Raw genomic sequence first — 16,427 nt, 5'->3', positions numbered from 1 at the left:
TCGGTGTAAATTACATCAGTGTGAAGGCATTTTCTACATCCATTAGAAACGCAATTATGGCGGAAATAAAGAACGTTAGGTGGTGGGTAACAATAGCTTAAAATAATTTTGGGATAGCGGATAACTTTGCTATGCCCCAGGAGTTTTCTATTGAAGACTTGGTTCTATTCTTATGGAGCGGGATATGATAAGATTCTTTCCACATTGTTGGAAAAACACCATATATTAAAGATAAATTAAATAAATCTGTTAGCGGCTGATAGTGGTTACAATGTATACGGTGAATTTTAATTTTTGTTCTATCTTTCGGAGCACTCTGCTAAAATCTGCTAATAGATCAGAAAATTATTATTGCAAATCCGATAATTTTAACACGTGCCTCATTGAGGTCAAAGTTAGGAAAAACAGCGATTTTTCAGAAAAAATGTTAATGTTTCGTCAGTAAAAGCGAAACTATTTACGCCAGGAACTTCACTCGTATATCATTCGATAGGTAATTTTATTTGTATTAATTTAAGATGATCGGATAAATGCCAAATACTGCTAAAAATAACCGTTTTATAAAAATATTATCAAAATTAATACAAAGAAAATTACCTATCGAATGATATACGAGTGAAGTTCCTGGCGTAAATAGTTTCGCTTTTACTGACGAAACACTAAAATTTTTTCTGCAAAATCGCTGTTTTTCCTAACTTTGACCTCAATGAGGCACGTGTTAACATTATCAGATTGGCCTGAAACTTTGCAATAACCACTTTCTGATCTATTGGCATATTTTAAGAGAGTGCCCCGAAAGATAGAACAAAAATTAAAATTCACCATATCCCTTGTAAGCACCCTAATGCAGCACATTTTTTAAGAAACTGTGTCGAGATCATGTCAGGGCCATATGTATATGATACTTTTAAAGTTTTTAAATAAGATAATACATCTTCTGAAGATATAAATGGAGCTCTGATTGAATTACATGTATCAATATAGTATGGATATTCATTAAGCGAAACGTTGGTCTCAATAGAGTAATTTGATTTTAAAATTTCCGCAAAGAATCCGGCAATCTCTTGATCATCGCTGGAAATATTATCTTGGAATTTCATGGATGATGGAAACCCTTTCACCCTGCGTTTAGAGTCCGTAAAATGTCTTCGGTTTGCAAATTATATTTCTCTTCATTTTGCAAAAAAAAATCTTTGCAACGTTTTTTGTTCAATTGAAATACTTCTTAACCATTTTATCGCAAAAATAAAATATTCAGTCTGAGCTACAAATTATATCTTCTAAATGACGCCAAAAGCGTCAAAAGAGAATGGCATTAGAGGTGAGTAAGACAGTACTGTGCTTCGTTATTGTGCCAACACTCATATCGACTTTCGATATTCACCTATAACACATCAGTGTCAACACAGCATGTTAGCACTGCAATCTAGAGCTTCCTACGCACATGGAAACCCCAATAATTTGCGGTGCCATTTTCATGAATGTACAATTCAATCACACAAAGTTGAGCCAGAAAAATGAATGTAGCACATTCATGTTTCGGGCTGGCAAAAAGGTAATGATTTTCCTGTTTGTATGACACATTCGTTGATATGGCTAAACAATTTTTGAAAAAAAGTAAGAACAGCACACATTCGTATGTTCGAATGTTCCGGTATACGTGCCTGTAGGTTGGGTACAAATTATAAGAGGAGCTCGTAACTCACCAAAACTTTTCGAGGTTCACACAGAGTTGTTTGACGATTTTTTTATTTATAATTGTTTTACTCAGGGAGCTATAAAACTACCTATGCGATATATGCATATGCTAGTTGAGATACACAAAAGATGAGCTGTATAAGGTATCTTCAAAAAAAATTATACCGATGAAGAATTTTTAATAGCTGAATATTCGAAAAAGATAGTTCTTTAATTGAAGGCAACCCGGTTTGTTCGAAGCCGTTGCCTCTTCTCGAATCAAAACTAAAATACTTGAAAAAATTGTGTCAAAAACTGGTTATACCAAAATAATATCATTCTTTTTTTTTTAATTTTATTGAGCCCAAGGCCGGTTTTAAATAAAACAAATAAATATTAAATTAAAACAAAAACATATTTATTTGTTTTATTTAAAACCGGCCTTGAGCTCAATAAAATTTTAAAATATTTTATATTAACGGCCAAAAACATTCTACATTATCATTCTTTTTATAAAAATCTTGAGAGCAACGCTTTACCAAACCCAATATTTCAGAAGATTCTGATTCTGATGAGAATAATAACTAGTTCTAATTTTGCAATAATATCTTAAGTAAAAACACATTAGTGTATATGAAATTGAATTGAATGTGTAACTTTTTCATTTACATACATACTTTCGATAAGTCAAAGCCGCGCATGTTTTCCCAAGTACTGTGATGCTCCGAATCCCAATCCGCCAACAGAATTGGCCTAGCAGGTATTGGCTTGGCCCTAGGATAGGGATAGGATAGGTTAGGTGGTAGCTGCCCTGATAAGGATAGCTCACTTGGACAACACGAAGGTCCGTTGTGATACCACATACACCAAAAATAACGGTGACTTAGATCTAGCTACTTAGAGAATCGCTGGGTAGCAACGATAAAGCTCCGAATGATACCGATCTCAACTTTGGATATATCCTCGGGAGATCCAAGTGTGTCGCGACCGAAGTACTTTCGCCTAGTTCTGGCAAAAGCTGGACAATCAAGCATAAAGTGATTTGGTGATTCCACCTCATCATCCTCCATACAGCTGCAGCAGGATGGAGTTTCCAGTATATTGAGACGTACCGCATGGATACCCATGGGACAGTGCCCCGTCAAAACCCCAATGACCATTGATAGGTGAGCCTTAGTGGACCCAATTATTTCAGCAGACCTGCCATCCACTTTTGGCCAGAAAGATCTTGCTACCCTGCAAGACGTGGTATCCGTCCAACGTTTGCTGAGCTGATTCGAGGCCCAGCTATGGAGGAGCAATCCACAGGTGGCCATCGGGATCCCGAAATCCCTACAGCCATCTTCATCCGGTTCAGTTGTACCGATGCGGGCTAAGAGATCCGCTTGACAGTTACCCGGGATATCACTATGGCCCGGGACTCAGATAATCTTAATTGTAAAATAATTCGATGCAATCGCAAGCGAGGTCAGGCACTCCCAGACCACCCTCGATCGCACTGTAGTTGAGCTCAAGGCCTTGATAGCCGCTTGGCTATCAGAGTAGATGTTAAATTCCCTAACCGTGATAGCACTGGATAGCATTCCATCCACCGCATCCTTAATCGCAGCAATTTCCGCTTAGAATACACTGCAGTGATCAGCCAACTTAAACTTGCGGCTTAAATTTAGCTCTTGACAAAAGACCCCCCCACCAACCTTTCCATCCAGCTTTGACCCATCCGTGAACAAGTTAACCGGTCCCATGCCCCAGATAATTCCACTTCCCCAATCCTCTCTCTCTGGAATAACTGGGGTGAAGGTTGTATAGGGAGCAGTTATCGGCATACAGTAGTCCGTTCTGTCCGGGATGAAGTCGAAACTGGTAAGAAGGCTAGAGTGTCCGCGGTCAGAAAGTCTATATCCCATATCACGAAGCCTGACCAACGACCTTGCCCCGGCCGCCTTTCCCGCAATATCTACTGGGTATATGTTCAGCATGACGTTCAGTGCCAAGGTAGTTGTTGTTCTGAGAGCGCCACTGATACCGATCAGCGCCGTCCGTTGCACTGACACTAACATTTTGGAGGTGCTCGCCGTGTCCAGTGCTTTCCACCAGACCAGCACCCCATATAGCAGAATCGGTTTGACCACCATCTCATAAAGCCAGTGTACTATTCTTGGCGAGAGTCCCCATCTCTTTCCAATAGCTCCTCTGCAGCAGTACAAGGCAATGGCGGCCTTCCTGGCCCGATCTTCCACATTGGGTATCCAGGACAGTTTCTTGTCCAAAACAATCCCCAAATATTTAACCCTATCAGAAAGTACCAACGGTACCCCTCCAATCGAGGGCGTTCTGAAATCGGGCATCTTATATCTCCTTGTGAAAAGGACCAATTCCGTTTTTCCCGGGTTGACCGCCAACCCACATGACTTAGCACACCTAGCCACAGTATCCAGGTAGCCCAGCAGAACATCGCGCAGGGTGCCCAGAAATTTGCCTCTGACTAGGATAGCGAGGTCATCTGCATAGGCAACCACCCGACAACCATTGGCTTCCAGCTCCACAAGAAGCTCGTTGACTACCACAACCCAGAGGAGAGGAGATAGGACACCCCCCTGTGGCGTGCCCCTGCACACCTTCCTCTTAATTATGGCCCCACCCCACTCCGCTGCGACAATTCTGCCGCATAGTGGCTTGGCCCTAACATTATTTAAAAATCAATCTGCACTAATTTTTTACGTGTTTTGAAGTTAAGGCCATACCATCACCACTTGGTTCAATTCTTATAGCGTATTTGGGTTCAGCGCATCAAAATGTATAGAAAACATGAGTCGCATTAGCTGATCTGACTACTTTTAATTTTTTTGTATAGCTGTGTTAACAAAAAATTATATCAGTTTTTACAATTTTTGTTGTGCCAGAAAAATGAATGTGCTAAATCTCGGAAAATAGAAGGGCTGCGAGCAGAGCAATTATCTCAGGTGAAAGACCATAGTGTGAATATATTAGAAACTAATTCTTCTAATTTTGAGGGAGCAATAGACTTTGAAACTCGATTTCCCAACATTTTCATTTTGGCACATTCATGCTTCTGGCAAGCGAGCGACGATATATAAAACAAATAAAAAAATAAATATACCAAGTAAAGTGTCTGCTCGCAAATAAGGGCGGCACCACGCCAGAAATTTACTAAATCTTTATTCGGCTTTACGAACATATTCCATTCGCCCAAATTCATCACTTCACTAGTAGTTGTTAATGCATTGTCCCATATTTTCCATTTTTCGAAAGAAAGTCTGTCGTGGCTTTCAACCGATTTTGCCAATTTTTGCAAGAAACAGTTTTTGTTACAAAAACAATCCAATACCACATTTCGTTAGGATGGGCCGATTTTTGTTCGATTTGTGGTATTAATAGTATTATAGAGATTACCTAAAAAAGGGGCGGGCCACGCCAAAATTTTCCAAATTTCAATTTTTTTTTCATAAGGTCAACCCCCGGACCAAGTTTCATCACTTTATAACTAAGTCTTTCGTATTAAAATATCGCATTTTTCTAAATTTTGGAAATGTTCGATGACGATTCGATTTCGGCCATTTTCAATACCAATGTACTCTAATTCGAGATAAGCCAGGGTAGGGTACCAAATTTCGTAAAGGGACTAAACTTTTGCTTAAGTTATCTTGATTTTGCGAATAGGAAATATCCCGCATTTGTATCTACAGGTTATCGGCTTCAAAAAATCAGTTTGCTCAAAATTTGTTCACATGACTTTTTGCTGGGTTATGCTTAAATTAATATTAACTAACTCAACAAAAACATCGGTACCAGATGAATAAATAACACTGTACAACACTCGGCTGGTTAATGGCCGAAATAAAATTTTTTTAAGGGAATGATTCATAAGCAAATAAGTAATTTCCCAATTTTTTCGATATTGGCTTTCGAAGTTCGAATATCCTTATATATTTTATTGATTTATTGTGTTTGAATAGTTAAAAAAGTGAAAATGGAGACGTGATTTGCCTTATTTTCTTCTTTTATCTGTACTCATTTTTTTAAGCTTACACCGATAGAATGGGGCCACGATAGTGCCGGAAGGCTGGCGCAAGGGTGCGGAAATGGTGTAACACACTATGCATGTGTATACTGATGGTTCCAAATTTACGGAAGGGATCGCGTCTGTTGTTTACTGTGTCGATCCCGAAATAAGTAGATCCTACATGTTGACAGATCACTGCAGTGTCTTTCAGGCGGAAATTGTAGCGGTGTAGAAAGCAGCAGAAATTCTGGAGGAAGCATGCTTAAGCTGCAGTCGCGCCCTTATATATACTGCTAGTCAGGCGTCGATTAAGGCAATAATCTCATACAATACTTCATCAAGAAGTGTACTGGAATGCAAAGAAGCATTACAGAGACTTCGCTCCGACCGCACCTTATATCTATATTGGGTTTGTGGTCATAAAGGGATTGAAGATAACGAAAAGGCCTATGAGCTGACAAAGGAGCGTGCAGTACTCGAAGAGTCGACGATAGTTGTCCCAATGCGTTTGGGAGACAGCAAAAGGAAACAGGAGTTGCACATGATCCATCAAGCAGGAAAGGCATGGACAAAAGCGCGGTGCTGCAAAATTTCTAAGATCTTGTGCAAAGCCTACGATATAAGAACAAAGTGGCTCATATCTCTGAAGAGAGAAGAGATGAAACTTACGATGTGCATACTAACCGGAAGTTCAACCTTACCTGTACGGTTAGAAATTAGAGTCTAAATTTTAAACCATTCATCGGTTTAAGCAATTTTTCAAGATTTTTACCTTAATTCAAAACTCTTCAATTTACTATACTGTTTTCTAATCTTATCGGGTTTAAGCTTTAAATTTAATTGATTCTCAAAATTGTTTTAAAACCAAACCCAAAAATAATATCTTAATATAGCAACTAGTTTACATTTCTGGCTTACTAACAAAACCCAAGAGTATAAATTTACTATTGAAAATTCAATTTGTTGAAATTTTGAACACAAATTTTAAGCCATTCATCTGCTTAAGAAATATTTTAAATTTCTTTGTATCTAAATTAAAACTCCTTTAATTTACTTAACTGCTTTTTTAATCTAATTGGGTTTAAACTTGAAACTTAATAGTGCCATACGTCTAAGATCTCGGAATTGTCTTAAAACAAACCCAAAAAGTTTAAACAATTAAAACAAAAACGTGCATTCATTTCTGGTTTACTAACAAAACCGAGGAGTTTAAATTTGTTGCTGAAAATCCAAAAATAAAAAATTTAATTTATGAAAAGTGCTGCAAATCAGAGATTCCAGAAATTCTTTCGAAATATTGTGTTACACATACAAGATGTTATGATATGTTTTGATAAATGAGGCTACCATAGCGGGGGTTGCCGAGCCTAAAAATTACTTACTGGAAGAAAATACAGGCCTATCAAAACACCGCTCTCAGAAACACTACGGGCTGTCTTCTAATGTCCCCAGAACACCATCTACACAGTGGCGCGAGAGTACTCTCCATTAGGGAGAGACATGAAATGCTGTACCTGGGCATCCCAACGGACATCTGATTGAAGAGGCCCTGCGTCCCAGGGACTTAACAAGCCATCTCCGCAAGCATTATGAGGAAATGCGGCACCTGGAAACTCAGCAGTATGTAGAAGAACACAAAAAGGTCCTCAATGATATCCACAAAAAGGCGTCCGACTTCCATGCCGCGAATTTCCCGGCGAACTCCAGTCTTAAAGTTAAATACCCTGAACTCGCAGAAGAGGAAAGCATAATCTGGCATTTCAACGCGCTGGGATCGAATCCGCTATCTAACTTTGCTTTTTTCACTTTGGCAAAAGTTATAATGAAGTAGAAGTACGAAGTTCAAATAACACTACAACTAAAAGAGCAGATACAACTATCACATCTAGAAGCAGTAATAGTAGAATTATTTTATAACATTCCATGTCCTGGTTTGATCGTTTAACAAACTTCTAGTAACACTATGGACTCATTCAGTCTTACCTAATCTTGTATATAAATTTGTTTTGTTTTTTTTTATATTTTTAACACAATAAATAAAAAACAAACATATTAGAATGGCCCGATTTTCGAACATCGTAAGTCAGCATATTTATTTTGGAGTCTTACTTCGAAAAAGAGAGAAATTACTTGTTTGCTTATGGCTAAAAAAAATTGGTTTGGTCCCGAAAACGTGATTTTGTCGTATAGTGTAGTAAATGTCGCAAGAATAACAAAAAAATATATCTCGATATTCGACAGATATATGGTAATCCAGCACCCACCACCTTCAAGTTTGGGAGAGCATACTTTCTTTTTCAAATCATATTAATCTATTTTACCTATATAAGGTAGACTCGTATAAATTTAAAATTCAGTTTTTTTCTTAAACATCAGGAAGTATGTGCAAAGTATTCGCCATTATTTCTTTCTTTCTTTATTTCTTTATTTCACTTAGTCAATGGACTTAAATCCTTACAGACTATGATACAAACTAAAGTTAAGAGATAGTTATTTGAAAAATAATACATAATACTTAGAAAGCAGATTTTAACATATTTAGCAGTTTCGCTTTTGGAGCAGAAAAGTCTAGATTTACAACAGTACTGATAGAGTTAAACTCACGGAGAGCACGAGCAATTGGAGCATTACTGGAATAGTGGGTTTTAAAATTTTCACAATAAAATGTATAAAAACTGCGAAGACACCTCCGAGGAATATTAAATCGAATCCTATCCAATAAATATGGACAGTCAACGAACCCATTAATAATATCATACGTAAATGACAAGCAGAGTATTGATCTGCGATTATCTAAAGACTTAAGGCTTAAAAGCATAAGTCGCGCAGAGTAGGCGGGTATAGGATCAGAGAAGTTTAATGGACGAAGGGCATATTTGAGAAAAATTTTTTGTATTCTTTCAATTCTGGTAATAGCAGTTTGACTACTTGGTCTCCAAATAAATACGCCATATTCCAGATTAGATCTAACAAAAGATGTGTAAAGTAGCTTAAACGTGTAGGGATCAGAGAATTTGGTAGCATTGCGCCTTACAAAGCCAAGCATAGAATATGATTTAGAGGTTATGAAATTTATGTGCTTACTAAAAGAAAACTTATTGTCAAAGACAACACCAAGGTCCTTAATCTCATTAACACATTGAAGCTCATAATTAGAGATACTATAATTTGTAGTTAGAAGATTAATTGACTTCGAGTAGGTCATTTGAAAGCATTTGGACGGATTCAAAGAGATACCGGAATTCAGGCACCATTGGTGCAATTTATTAATATCATTCTGCAACATTAAGGCATCATCTGGCGTCTTAATGGCAGAAAATAGCTTTAAGTCATCGGCGTATAGCAAACACTTCGCGAATGAAAAACAACTACTTACGTCATTAATAAATAAGATAAATAAAAGTGGACCTAATATACTCCCTTGGGGAACCCCAGAAGTGGCTACAAACGGACTAGACGATTGTCCATCAATGGAAACAACACACTGTCTGTTACTTAAATAAGACTTTACCCATAAAAGAAACGAAGAGTGGAAACCAAGGCAACCTAATTTTTTAATTAAAACACTATGATGGATTTTGTCAAAAGCTTTTGAAAAGTCCGTATAAATGCAATCAACCTGATAACCTGCAGAAAAAGATTCAATACAATATTCACTAAAAACAGCAAGATTTGAAACTGTTGATCTACCAGCGACAAAACCATGCTGGAAGGGAGATATTAAAGACTTAACCGCAAAACTCAACTTGGCATTAACAGCATGCTCGAAAATTTTGGAAATGGTAGAAAGCTTTGAAATAGGTCTGTAATTACGCACATCATTTTTGTTACCACTTTTAAAGACTCATTCGTCTCATAGGAATTTTATGCAGGCAGTGATTTAATAGAATAGATTTGAAAGTTTGGAAACTATTAGAAGTATCCAGTCCTTCAAGTACCACTTTCCAGTCTATTTCAGATAAAAAACTATTAAAACTGGGAAAATCAAACGAATTAAAGTTAAAAGTAAATCTGCTTTCAGAAGTATCCTGTGCAAAACTATAAAAACTAAAATTAATAACCAAGGGTAGGTGATGCCTGTCCTTGTGAGTGATGGGATTTGTACATTCACTGATTTCACAATTAATATTATCACTAATAAATATGAGATCGAGTAATCTATTTAAAGTATTAACACATTTGTTGATTTGCAATAAATTAAGACTAAGTAAATTGTCAATGAAATATAATTCGTGATTTGCAGAGAGATTATTAGGTGTAAGACCAAAATTACAAACATTAGTTGACCAGTCAATATTGCATAAGTTGAAGTCACCAAGCACGCAGAGATGATTATCACTTAGGTTATTAATAACTAGCGAAACTATGTTGTCAGCGTGTGCCTTGTATAGTTCAAAGGAACTGCCTGGTGGCACGTATGATGCAAGGAGATATAGGGAGCCTTGTGAATCAGAACTATTAATGCAAACACAAATTTGGTCGAGCAAAACGTCACCATTACTAAGCGGAAAGAAACAGGAGGATAACTGACGTTTGACCGCAATTAAGACCCCACCGCCACGAAGAAAACCAGTAGCGTTAGCATCTCGATCTTTGCGGAATACATTAAAAAGATTAGAGTCGAAGAACTCACTGTCGAAAAAACTTCCATTCAGCCATGTTTCGATGAAAACAAAGACGTCATAATCCAATTGGGAACTGAAGGTGTGAACAAGATCGGCTTTGGTCCTCATCCCAGAAAGGTTTTGGAAATATACCTTTATCTCACTATGCCCATTAATTGGAGGCAGAGCACTCACCACATTGTTCAGTGATTGCTAATCGTCGCTTGACACTGGGTCCGAGCTACTTGCTTGCTTGCGAACATTTTTAAACGGTTTAACTTTCACATTTGCTGGCCATAGCAAGGGATCCATAATTGCGTCCAGGAAGGTAGCTGACACGCCAAGCTTAAAATTTACTCTAGAGAGTTTAGTAAAATCTGTATCTTTTTTAACCAGAGGGAAGCAGGCAAGTTCATTGCCATCGATTTTCGTATTTTTAACCACATAGGAGATTATATTATCAGCAGTGACATTAGATTTGAATGACGATAGATGGATCCATTTTTTTGCGGAAACTACATCAAGTTCAGTGTTAGTACTGACTCCGATCACTAGACTACGCGATCTGGTTTGGACTTGGGGGGTTTCCTTTTGATGGACTTGACTTCCCGCGTTATTAGAATCACTGATTTTATCATTGCCTACCACGTCAACGTTAGTACCAGAAGACAGAGATTTAGTGCGTTTTTTGTTTTTACGCGTTTTTCTCTGAACCTGAGTCCACTGTGAGGGAGATTCAATATTATTTGCAGTAGAAGAGCTGTGAGAGAGATGTGTTGAGCATGCCTGAACCACAGTAGTAACATTCTGCTTAGTGGCACATAGTTGAATTTCACTCACATTGTTATCATTAGAAATTGGGCAACGATCGGTGATAGCAGTAACAATTGGACTCTTGTTGTTGACATCAACATCAGCAGAAGTCATAGCAGCAGCAGAGATCGCAGTATCATTGCAGGTGGCGTCGACAATTGCACAGGCAAGAGATGCGTCATCTGTACTCGACGATGTTGTCTCTGACGTTTTAACTGCAGTAGCGGCGCAAGCAGAACGAATATCTGTAGAACATGTGCATTTATTTGTATTTAAATCTGAAGCTAGCGAAGCAATGGCCGAGAACAACTCATCTAAACGAAGTTTGTTGTGTAGAGAGCGAATTTCACTTAATATTTCCAATTGGTCAATAAGAAATTTGTTATAATTTTTGAGAGAATTGATCTCAATTAGAGCCAAATCTAAAGCACTTGTTTGCTGAGATGAGTGAGGATGACTTACGTCAACACTGCCAACATAAGAAAGCATAGGTTGACTATTGAAGTTATTTGTTTTATCAGGAATGCATGTTGTTGTAGCATCACTGAGATTAATAGACTTATTGAAATCTATGATAGGTGGCGGTGAGCGCAGAGAGTTACGACGCAAGGCAATACACCCATTACATATGAATTGTTTACCCGTTTCAGTCAAGCAATCCAGATCAGCTGGGCGAATCTTGACACAGTCCATATGAAAAAGTTCAATGCACTTTGAGCACTGCACTTTTGGTTGCGTTCGCTCTACTCTACAGCCACATATGCACGGCATTTTGAGAGTAACGAAGAATAGTCATAAAGAATTAAAATATGCAGAAGCACTTATGCAAAATTTTTTTATATGAAAGTCAATAAACTTTATAATTTTTGAATATTAAAATATTTATTCAATTATAGTTTCTAAAGGCACTATTAGACATTTTGTTTAGAGATCGCGATATAAATCACAAGTATAGAAATATTTATTTGTTTACATTGATTTCACGAGATAAATGAAATTTACTTAGAGAGCAGTGTAAACACGTCTGCACAGCACTCTGTTTCGTGGTAGTCACATCTACTAGCGCTAAACCCTCCAACGACATGCGTATACTTAAAGGTGTTGACGCCACAATAGGACAATTTCCATTTATAGTATCCGTAATAAAGGAAGATCTACATATTTGTGGTGGATCGATTTTAAGTAATCGATATGTACTCTCAGCCGCACATTGTGTTGGCCACATCGATGACAATAGTAAATTTATCTTGTAATATTTTTATCGATTTACACAGCGAATACAATACTTACATTTTCATCTTTACAGGGAAGACGTCAAAAAATATTCTATTCGTGCGGGTTCCAATGAGCACCTGTGTGGTGGAGAAATCGTTGAAGTTGCTGAAATCGTTGCTAATGAGAATTATTTTCATAAATTACATGATTTATCAATTCTTCGCGTGAAAACACCGCTCGTTTATTCTAATACTATAAAAGCTATCGCATTGGATACTACGGAGGTACCTGCCGGCACACCAGTGACTATAGCTGGGTGGGGACGACAGTCGCCCTCTGGCACCTTAGCGACAAAATTGTAATATACTACCGAAAAGGTTTTGCCAAGATCAGCATGTAATGACGTATTTATTTTGGATACTTCTGACTTATATTGTTTAGCTCGTCCGGTTAATGAGGGTTTCTGTTTTGGCGATTCTGGTGGTCCTGCAATTTTGGCCGACAAGCTAGTGGCCGTGACTGGCTTCGTGATTGATGATTGTGGCAGTAATGAACCCGATGTTTCTGCAAAGATCTCTACACATTTGGACTGGATAAGAGCGCACTCGGATATATGTATAATATGAATTTCGAAACACGTTTGTAGAGTTTAAGTTGTTTGTATTTACTCTCGTTCAAATATAAACAGTTGCTTCTTTTCGATAAATGCTTTTAATTTCTTTCTGATTTGATGGTTTACTCCAAGTACTATAAATGCTTTTAATTTAACCTTTTGTCACTTCGATTCCAGCACTATCCGCCATTTTATTCTCAACCACATGAATAACGTCCTTTTATAGCACGCGGATGAGTTGTGGGGAAAAACGAACTTGACGGGACGACGTTACCATAGTACAGGTTTACAAGTATGATATGTATGAGATGGAAACAATTCCTATCTCCTTCTAACACACTGCCCTTTGACACTTCGGTCAGTGTCAAACTATTGTGGAACTCAGTGGAACGTGCGTGGAACATGCGTTTGACACTGAACGACGTGTCCGGGGTTGCTGTAGTGGAAAGCGACGCAGGGAAACAAAAAAAGGAGCGGAATATCAGATATGGGTTGCTGTGATGGTAAATTTTTTTTAACAAATTTAGTATGAAAATGTAGTGCAGCTATATGGGTCCTACAGACAATTATACAAAAGTCTTGAATTGGGGTATCTGAGGACGCGTAGTTATTCCAGTATTAAGAATAAAAACACGGGTGCTAAGTTTTTCTACCCGTTCAAAAGTTCTCCGCGAAAACAGTTTGAAACCGAGGTCGACTGCAATAACCCGTCCAAAAATGTTGAAAGAGATATGAAAAGACGCGTTTTGTCCTGTTATAAATAGTCCAAAGGCGAAAAAGTATTAGAATTATTTAAAGCGAAGCAATAACGCGTCTATTAATACCTCCCCCGACGGGTTTGGACGTCTTTTAGCAATCTTCCCCGGTAATAAATTATCACAATTTGTTAAATAAAATTGTCCAAAATATATGGATTTTAAAGAGAGATGCAATTAAGTGCTCGTTTGAAAGTAAATAAGGATATTTCTTTGTAACTTTACGATAAAAATTTTACGCAGTTTTCGTTAGCAGCTACCACACTTTTCTTGGACCTAAGAAGTACAACAGTGCCAAATAGCATTCACAAAAAAAACGAACAAGAACAAGCATTTTATCAGGTGAGCGTGGCTGTTTATATGCGTGCTGCTACATATCCTACTTGTACACCTTTACAATGGACGTTACAAAACGAAGTCCAATTATTTATTTTTAGTTCACACACACACAGCTAAGCTCACCTGATCAAAATGCTTGCTCTTGTTCGATTTTTTGTGGATGCTATTTGGCACTGTTGTACTTCTTAGGTCCAAGAAGTGTAGTAGCTGCTAACGAATACTGCCTAAAATTTGTATCGTAAAATTGCAAAGAAATATCCTTATTTACTTTCAAACGAGCACTTAATTACATCTCTCTTTAAAATCCATATGTCCTGGACAATTTTAGTTAACAAATTGTGATACTTAATTACCAGGGACGATTGCTAAAACACGACCAAAACCGTCGGGGGAGGCCCACGGTTTTAATAATCCCAACACGTTTTCGCCTTTGGATTATTGATACCAGGACAAAACGCGTCTTTTCATACCTCTTTCCACATTTTTGGAAATGTTTTGGCAGCCGATCACACGGGTTTAAACTGTTTTTCGCGGAGAGCTGTTGAACGGGCAGAAAAATTTAGCACCCGTGTTTTTATACTCAGTTGAGCAGAGCTCACAGAGTATATTAAGTTTGATTGGATAACGGTTGGTTGTACATATATAAAGGAATCGAGATAGATATAGACTTCCATATATCAAAATAATCAGGATCCAGAAAAAATTTGATTGAGCCATGTCCGTCCGTCCGTCCGTCCGTCCGTCCGTCCGTCCGTTAACACGATAACTTGAGTAAATTTTGAGGTATCTTGATGAAATTTGGTATGTAGGTTCCGGAGCACTCATCTCAGATCGCTATTTAAAATGAACGATATCGGACTATAACCACGCCCACTTTTTCGATATCGAAAATTTCGAAAAACCGAAAAAATGCGATAATTCATTGCCAAAGGCGGTTAAAGCGATGAAACTTGGTAGATGGGTTGACGTTATGACGCAGAATAGAAAATTAGTAAGAGTTTGGACAATGGGCGTGGCACCGCCCACTTTTACAAGAAGGTAATTTAAAAGTTTTGCAAGCTGTAATTTGGCAGTCGTTGAAGATATCATGATGAAATTTGGCAGGAACGTTACTACTATTACTATATATGTGCTAAATAAAAATTAGCAAAATTGGATGAAGAACACGCCCACTTTTTAAAAAAATTTTTTTTAAATTCAAATTTTAACAAAAAATTTAATATCTTTACTGTATATAAGTAAATTAAGTCAAAATTCAACTCCAGTAATGATATGATGCAACAAAATACAAAAATAAAAGAAAATTTCAAAATGGGCGTGGCTCCGCCCATTTTCATTTAGTGTGTCTAGAATACTTTTAATGCCATAAGTCGAACAAAAATTTACCAATCCTTTTGAAATTTGCTAGGAGCATAGATTCTATGACGTTAACTGTTCTCTGTGAAAATGGGCGAAATCGGTAGAAGCCACGCCCAGTTTTTATACACAGTCCACCGTTTGTCCTTCCGCTCGGCCGTTAACACAATAACTTGAGCAAAAACCGATATATCTTTACTAAACTTAGCCCACGTACTTATCTGAACTCACTTTATCTTGGTATAAAAAATGGCCGAAATCCGACCATAACCACGCCCACTTTATCGATATCGAAAATTACGAAAAATTAAAAAAATGCCATAATTCTATACCAAATACGAAAAAGGGGATGAAACATGGTAACTGGATTGGTTTATTGACGCAAAATATAACTTTGGAAAAAACTTTGTAAAATGGGTGTGACACCTACCATATTAAGTAGAAGAAAATGAAAAAATCAACAGACCTTGGAATTTTGGCAGGAATACTGTTAGTGTTATTGAATATATAAATAAATTAGCAGTACCCGACAGATGATTTTCTGGATCACCTGAAAAACATTTGGTCGATATCGCGAGAACGCCTTCACATATACATCTAAGGGCCACTCGCTTTTAAAACCCTCATCAATACCTTTAATTTGATATCCATATCGTACAAACACATTCTAGAGTCAACCCTGGTCCACCCTAATGGCGATATCTCGAAAAGGCGTGCACCTATAGACCTAATGCCCACTCCCTCTTAAAATGCTCAGTAACACCTTTCGTTTGATACCCATATCGTAAAAACATTCTAGAGTCACCCCCGGCCCACCCTAATGGCGATATCTCGAAAAGGCGTCCACCTATAGACCTAATGTCCACTCCCTCTTAAAATGCTCAGTAACACCTTTCCTTTGATACCCATATCGTACAAACATTCTAGAGTCACCCCTGGCCCACCCTAATGGCGATATCTCGAAAAGGCGTCCACCTATAGACCTAATGCCCACTCCCTCTTAAAATGCTCAGTAACACCTTTCGTTTGAT

The 16,427-nt window shown here is 37.7% G+C and overlaps 1 protein-coding gene across 3 annotated transcripts in view; it reads right to left on the bottom strand.

Annotated features, from left to right (window-relative positions):
- LOC137238219 (piercer of microtubule wall 1 protein-like) overlaps positions 1-16,427 on the bottom strand; it is a 92,472-nt gene that overhangs the window by 20,324 nt on the left and 55,721 nt on the right. The window contains exon 1 of one of the 3 annotated variants that reach the window (XM_067762962.1): positions 12,409-13,147. The exons of the other annotated variants lie outside the window; for them this stretch is intronic. The gene's annotated coding sequence lies outside the window, so the exon portion shown is untranslated. Of the gene's footprint in view, positions 1-12,408; positions 13,148-16,427 lie in introns of those variants that run through there. 3 annotated transcript variants of the gene reach the window in all.

This window comes from Eurosta solidaginis, chromosome 1, assembly GCF_040869045.1.
Source record: "Eurosta solidaginis isolate ZX-2024a chromosome 1, ASM4086904v1, whole genome shotgun sequence".
In the NCBI taxonomy this organism is placed as follows: Eukaryota; Metazoa; Arthropoda; class Insecta; order Diptera; family Tephritidae; genus Eurosta; species Eurosta solidaginis.
This window is presented reverse-complemented; position numbering and strand designations above follow the sequence as displayed.